The sequence below is a fragment of the Macrotis lagotis genome, chromosome 2 (genome assembly GCF_037893015.1).
Source record: "Macrotis lagotis isolate mMagLag1 chromosome 2, bilby.v1.9.chrom.fasta, whole genome shotgun sequence".
NCBI lineage: Eukaryota > Metazoa > Chordata > Mammalia > Peramelemorphia > Peramelidae > Macrotis > Macrotis lagotis.
The window spans coordinates 342,980,334-342,987,588 of NC_133659.1; positions in this window are offsets into that span (position 1 = coordinate 342,980,334).

Here is a 7,255-nt window from a genome sequence, read left to right on the forward strand (position 1 = left end):
TTTAAGGGAATGAGATGTTTAAATAAGAATCTTATGTTTAATGTATATTAATAATGTACATTTAATTTAAAGAATTCAAGAATGTGGATTTCTCTCTTGGTAACTGCTGACAGCTGATGTGAGGGGCTGAACAAATAGCAATTGTGTATTCCCACTGTAAGGTAACTTATTGAGCAGTAAGATGTATTTATCAGTATGATATTCTTTTGTAACTGCAAAGAGGTTATACTTACAATATTTGGTTTCCTCCTGTGAACATATAAACTATTTAAATACTATAATGTTAAAGCCCTGGATTAACATGTGATTGCTTTGAAGGGGGAATAAGGGAAATATCAAAAATTATGGCCCCTTTTGGAATAGATCTGTGGGTTCATGAATAATGTAATAATGGGAGAATTGCTTTGTATAATCTGGTAATTTGTGTCTCATTCTTATTCTTGTTTTGTTATATTGGAATTAATAATGCATGTTGGAAATATAAAGTCATCTAAGATCTTCTAATGGTTTTAAAGAATTCTGAAAAGTAATTTGTATGTTAGGGGGCAGCAAGGTGGTGAAGTGGATAGAGCACCAGCCCTGGAGTCAGGAGAACCTGAGTTCAAATCCAGCCTCAGACACTTAATGATAATCTAGCTGTGTGAGCTTGGACAAGTCACTTAACCCCAATTGCCTTGCAAAAAACATAATAATTTATATGTTAAGTATGTCTAGTAGATAAACAAGTTTATATATAGAAGTTTCTAGTTATATATGTGAATTGGGAATATTTTGGAGATATATATATATATATATATATATATATATATATATATATATATATGTATATTCCAAAGCTGCAGTTGTTTGCCTTGAAGTAAAAGCACCTATATAATATGAGAAAGATAAACACAAAAAAAGATAACTTGAGATTTTTCTGGGACAATATTTAGCTTAATTGTTATGTGAGAATTTAGGCAGTGATGGGCAATCTCCTAGACAAAGTTGGTGTTTATCTGTTGTAAAATACAATGGGCTAGAAGGAGAGCTCTCTAGCCAAGGGGTATCTGATACACCATCTTTATATAGAGATAGAGTGGATATGATTTCAGACCAAGAGATTGAGTCTGGAGATCAGAGGCCTCAAGCAAGAGGTAGGAGATGAGGCCTGTATGGCCTGTCATAGTTAATACCTGGTTTTAGCAAGGAGCCAGAAAGGACACTCAGAGCTTTAGGTAGGGGTTTCATTAATTGGAACCCCATTAAGTCTATAAATGGAATTTAGTGAATTGGACTCACTGGAAGTTCCAATTAGGTAAAACAACTATTTTAAATCATGGGACTTTTAATAAATTTTCTCTTTTTATGTTAGATATCAGGATGGTCAGCAAAAGGAAATGTTACTGGGTCAATGTGTTGTTCTTGGAGCCAAGGAAGCCAATGGACTGAAGATGTCAGGAGACAGGGATGTACAGTCGAAGAGGTGGCTTTTCAGTATGGCCTGAAGCTGGACCTTTTTTGAATTATTTCCCCAAAGTGACATATAGATAATGTTTCACCTGTAGAATATATCTGGCCTGACATTTGACACTACCCACATGACCTCTGGCTGGACAGTGATATTCAATAATTGTATCTATAAAGGAATTTTCCTTTGATGTCCTGGATCTTTATAGTTACTAAGGTAACAAAAAAAAAAAAGAAATTTTAGGTGAATTGGATTTCATAGCCAGATAGGTTGGGTGTATGGCTCTGACACCTGCTGTTGGCTACATGTTAAGATGGGAATTAAGTTTCCTCAATTTTTATGTTAGAGGGGATATTTAGATAAGAGAAAATGGAAACTCTTAGGATAATTACAGTTTCAAGTTCTAGTTTAAGGAAGGGAATGTGAGTCAGATAAGTACATCTGGAAAAAGGAAAATCTATAGTATATTTGGGAATATTTTTGAAAAGAAATTCATTTTGGTTGAGCATGTTTCAGTCATTATTGTAATGAGAGCAAAAGGTTAAGAAAAAAACAAGCCATTCCCCACTTGACAAATGGTCAAAGGATATGCAAAGGCAATTTACAGCTGAGGACATCAATAGTCATATGAAACATTGCTCTAAATCATTACTAATTAGAGAAATGCAAACTAAAACCTCTCTGAGGTACCACCTGACACCTCTCAGACTGGCCAATATGACCAAAAAGGACAATGATCAATGTTGGAAGGGGGCATTAATACATTGCTGGTGGAACTGTGAACTCATCCAACCTCTCTGGAGAACAATTGGGAATGTGCAGACCCTTTGATCCAGCAATACCACTACTGGGTCTGTACCCTGAAGAGATGATGAAAAAGGGTAAAAACATCACTTGTACAAAAATATTCATAGCAGCCTGTTTGTGGTAGCACGGAATTAGAAATTGAGTCCATCATCTGGGGAATGGCTTAGCAAACTGTGGTATATGTCTTGATGGAACACTATTGTTCTATTAGAAACCAGGAGGGATGGGAATTCAGGGAGGCCTGGAGGGATTTGCATGAACTGATGCTGAGGGAGATGAGCAGAACCAGAAAAATACTGTACCACCTTAACAGCAACATGGGGTGATGATCAACCTTGAAGGACTCACTCATTCCATCAGTGCAACAATTGGGAACAATTTTGGGTTGTCTGCAAAGGAGAGTGCCATCTGTATCCAGATAAAGAGCTGTGGAGTTTGAGCAAAGGTCAAGGACTATTCCCTTTAATTTAGAAAAAAACAGATATCTTATTGTCTGATCTTGTTACCTCTTAGACTTTTTGTCTCTTGCTTAAGGATGTGATTTCTCTCTCATCACACTCAATTTGGATCAATGTACAACATGAAAACAAAGTAAAGACTGACAGATTGCTTTCTATGGTGGAGGGGAGTAAGATTGGGGGGAAAATTGTAAAACTCAAATAATATCTTTAATAAATAAAATTTTTTAAGTCTATTCCCTTCATTTTTTAAAAAGCATCTTATATGCTATATAATTTTGCTATCTCTAATATTTTATTTTCTCCTCAAGGATATGATTTCTCCCCCAACACATTCCCTTTTAATCAATGTATATAGCATGGAAACAGTGTAAAGATTATCAGACTGCCTTCTGTTGGGGAGGGAAATTGTAAAATTCAAAACCCTACAGGAAATGATAGGTAGAAACTATTATTGTATATAATTGGAAAACAAATAAAAACAAACAAAAGAAATGTATGTGCTACAAGCTTAAGTCAATGTAATTCTCTGGAGTTTACTCATGCAGTAAAACACTTATGGAAGTTTATTGTGTTTCAATAGGACAGGGACTAAGGCAAAATGTAAATTGTAATAAACTCCAGAATCTCATTGTCTTGTGATGAAAACATGTGCTTTGATCTGAGTAAAATGTTAAGCATTTTCTTCACCAGAAGACAAAGTCTCAACAAGTCACTGAGCTGGAGAGGAATTTGGAACCTATTCAGAAGATGCAGAAGGACAGCAATTGTCTCTAGGGGAGAAGAGAAGACCAAAGGAGAGACACTGGACCAGTTCATCTCTACCATCTCTCACCTATGTCTACAGTGTTCAGTCAGGGGGACTGTAGCTGTAACTTCCCCTTGATTCTGTAGTTGTGACACCCCTCCTTATGGGAAGGAGGAGGAGAGGAGAGGCAGGGTGAAGATGTTCTCCATTGAGAGAAAAGAAAGGAGATTATTGGGTGGCGTGATTTTGTCCTCTATATCCTATCTAGGGAGAGCCCTATCTCTGATGTAGACAACAGGGTATTAGTAATGGTGGGAGGAGCATCTAGCTGAAGTCATTGCCCAGCCTTATGGTGTGGCTAACTGCTAGACTTGTGGTAGTCCATAGCAGTTTGAGAATTGGCCTTGGGTGACAGTCCCCCTGAGTCTGGCCTAGATTCTCAGTTCCTGGTCAGAGGTGCCCTGTGGCACAGGATTCTGGACCAGAGGAGAAAAACACCAGTGGCATACACCTGAGTCAGTTCAGGGTGACTATGTTTACACCAGTCTGGCCAGGATATTTTCCTAGGGAGCAGCAAATGTCTGGACATGTCCAGAAGCAGGGTACACATATTCTGGGCTGTACAATTTAAGAGATAGGTGGACTGAGACTCATGTGAGATGTAATGATGGGACCTGGATCCCTTGTAAAGATGTGCAAACTGAGGGACTTGTTAAGGGAAACTGTGATTAAGAGTTAGTTTGGATTTGCAAGGAAAGTGTGGAAATGGTCATTTGCAAGAAAAATAATTTAAGGAGCATCACTAGATATATTAGCTATCCCTGGGGCTGGTCCAATGGCACAAAATCAGGGATTTATTTTAATCAGTTTTGGAGCCAGGAAGACCTATCTGAAGACATTGGTATAAAAACTTGCCAGTGGAAGAAGGTACAGCAATTTTGGAAATGTACCTATTATCATGATGGGCTTACTTAAGAGGGCCCCTTGGAAGTAAGGATGAATAGTATTATCCATTTGTAGGAAACCAGGAAACTATATTCCTGGAAGACCAACCAGCACTAAAGGGATTGGATTTGTCCAAAGGCTGGTCAGGGAGTTGCTATGTAGGGTGGTAAGGCCAAAATTTTTTCTTTCTGCCTGGAGAAGGAGGAGACCATTTTGGGGTAAGGTTATATGATGATTTAAGTCAAGAGAAAAGGAGTATGGATACCTCATTAACCAAGACTGGGGATGCCAGTGGGTGGGGAGATACATGGCCCCCAGAAAGAATTATCCAGACTTATGGACCTATTATCTGGGCACAGGATAGGAGTTAGGGCTCTGTAACCCCATTTTATATCCTGAATAGATTCTAACTTGTAGTGGAAACAATTACCAACTGGACAGCTAGGGCCTGGACTTGCTGGCTGGCTAAACCAAGCAAGCAAATCTGTTGATGGAAAAGGAGGAGTCTGTGGTAAATTGAATCTATCAAGTTGCTGCCTAAAGATAGATGACAATAGGCAAGTAGTAAAAGACATCAGAAAGTTGGTACAAACCTGGAAAAGAGGACAGGTCCATGTCTCTGATAATGAGGAAGTAAAAATTTTGATAGAAGAAAAAGTCAGTAGTCATGTCAATAACAAGGATTGTGATTTAAGAAAGAAATCACTAATAAGGTGGGAACCCCAAATTCTTATTAAAAAGGGGGAAACTTAGGAATATGTGGTTGTTTGGGCTCCACAAGAATGTGTAGGGAGGATTTAGTTTACATTACAAAGACCGGGATCTGCCTATATTGTTGCCTATGGGCAGGTACTGAGGTAACGAAGATTTAGCCTCCATCTGGTCAAAAACTAAGATTAGGCCACCTATTTTAAATTAACTTAGGGGCTTGACCTTCTTTCCCTATGCTCAAGGAGATCTAGCTGCTCTTGTTAGTATAGTGAGTAGGGTGGGGGGAAATGTGTAGGGACCAATGGATCAATTAGATTGTGACCCTAGCCAGTGATTGGCATGAGGAGGCAGGAGTAAGGCCTTCCTAAGTGCATAAAAAAGACCTTGTATTTTGGGATTTCCTTGCCCCTCTTTCCTACCATGAGGGTGGTGTTCCATTTTGTTAAGATATCTTCATAAAAATAATACATTTAAATCATTCTAGATTAAGTATTCATGAGCCATTGATAACAGATGGGGTGCTTGGGGCACTCCTTCCCCATTAAGGAGCTCAAATTTCCCCCAAACTAACAATATTTAGGGGGGGGGGTAGATATGATGTTATCCCAGGATCCCACTCTCTGAGGAAAGCAGAGGACTAGGGCCCCCCCCCCCCCCATCCTGGCAGGAATGAGACAGACCTACAGAGACTCACTTTACCAGACACATCACTTGGCACTCCTGTTACCCTGATTGATTCTTATATTTTTGGTTAAATAGCTTACAGTTTTCTTTGTTCTTTGCCTGGTCTTTCCTTGGGCTAGTGAGGAAATCAGAGGCCCCAGAGAACTTCCTTGTTGTCCAATTGAGTTGGGGAAGTAGGCCAAGATATAAGTGATTACCTCCCCCTCCTCACACTGAAAGGGAATGTGGGAAAGTTCAGAGTGGGGAGGTTCTACAGAGGGTGGATCTCAACAGGGAGTAACCTTGGAAAGTACAGGCTAAAGGACCAAAGTTAAAAGGGACCATAGGACATAGAATAAGGTCAGAACTGGGGTGGGCGGGGGGAGCCTTGAACACAGAACTCAAACTTGAGTGAGGTTTACAAAGGAGATCATTAGTATTGGGAGGATTCATCCAGTCCAACCAGCTCATTTTAGGGAGGCCAAAGCTGAGGCCCCGAGGGTGTGTGGGGGGGACTGACTCAAGGTTCCAAAGACAACTAATGCCAGGATAAAGGTGGGGATTTTGCTTCCTTTGCAAGCCTGTGTGGGCTTCCTGGGGGATGAGACCCTGGATAGGAGCAGGTCTTGTCTGGGGGGCTGGTCCCATCAGGGTGCAGAATATGGTGAAACAGACCCACAGAAGGCCAGAACTTTTAAAAACTCAGCCCAGACTTTCCAAAGTAGCACAGGAAGTCTGAATGTGCTCTCGGTTTAGTGTGGTTAGAAGGGTGGGGTGATCTTCTTTTCCAAGGTCTGGCTCAAAACTCCACTGTTGGGGGGAGCATTCCTCAGTCCCCCTCTCCCTGGAGGTAGCCTCCAACTGCTCCCCAGTGCACATTCACCTCAGCTGGCCGGTTCCTGAGCTGCTCTGTCCTGTTGGTCAACTATTCGGGTCCACCAACACCTCTGAGGAAGGCCCTGGGCCTCCCCCCCTGCCAGAAGGCAGCATCCCAAGGAGTCAGAAAAGGAAGAAGGCTAAGCAGAGCTGTCAGAAAATTAGGGTGCAGGGGCCAGAAGAGCCTTGACCAGTGGGCAAAGCAGGGAAAGTGAGCCAAGAGAGCTGCAGCATCTCCTCTCCTCTGAAGCTGCCTGCAGTCCTAGGGAAGAGAAGAAGCCAGGACTTTGGGCCAAGTTGCCTTTCCCTGTCCCTCCCCTTGGGCCTGGAGAGTTGGACTGTTCATGGGAGTCAAAGGAGAAATCTCCAAGCCGCAGCCCCCTGGGTGGGTTCCTGTATCAGCAATGCCCCTTGTGGCATGTTTCCACCCAAACAAGGTTGGGATGGCCACATCCGCCACGATGGCAAGAATGAAAACAGGGAAACAAGGAGACCCAAGGAAACCTGGGACCAACATCACAATTAGAGTTTGGGCCTCCCAGGCTAGGTTACACAGTGCTTCAGGTGAAAAGTTTTTTGGACATCTTGTGGGGAGAATTT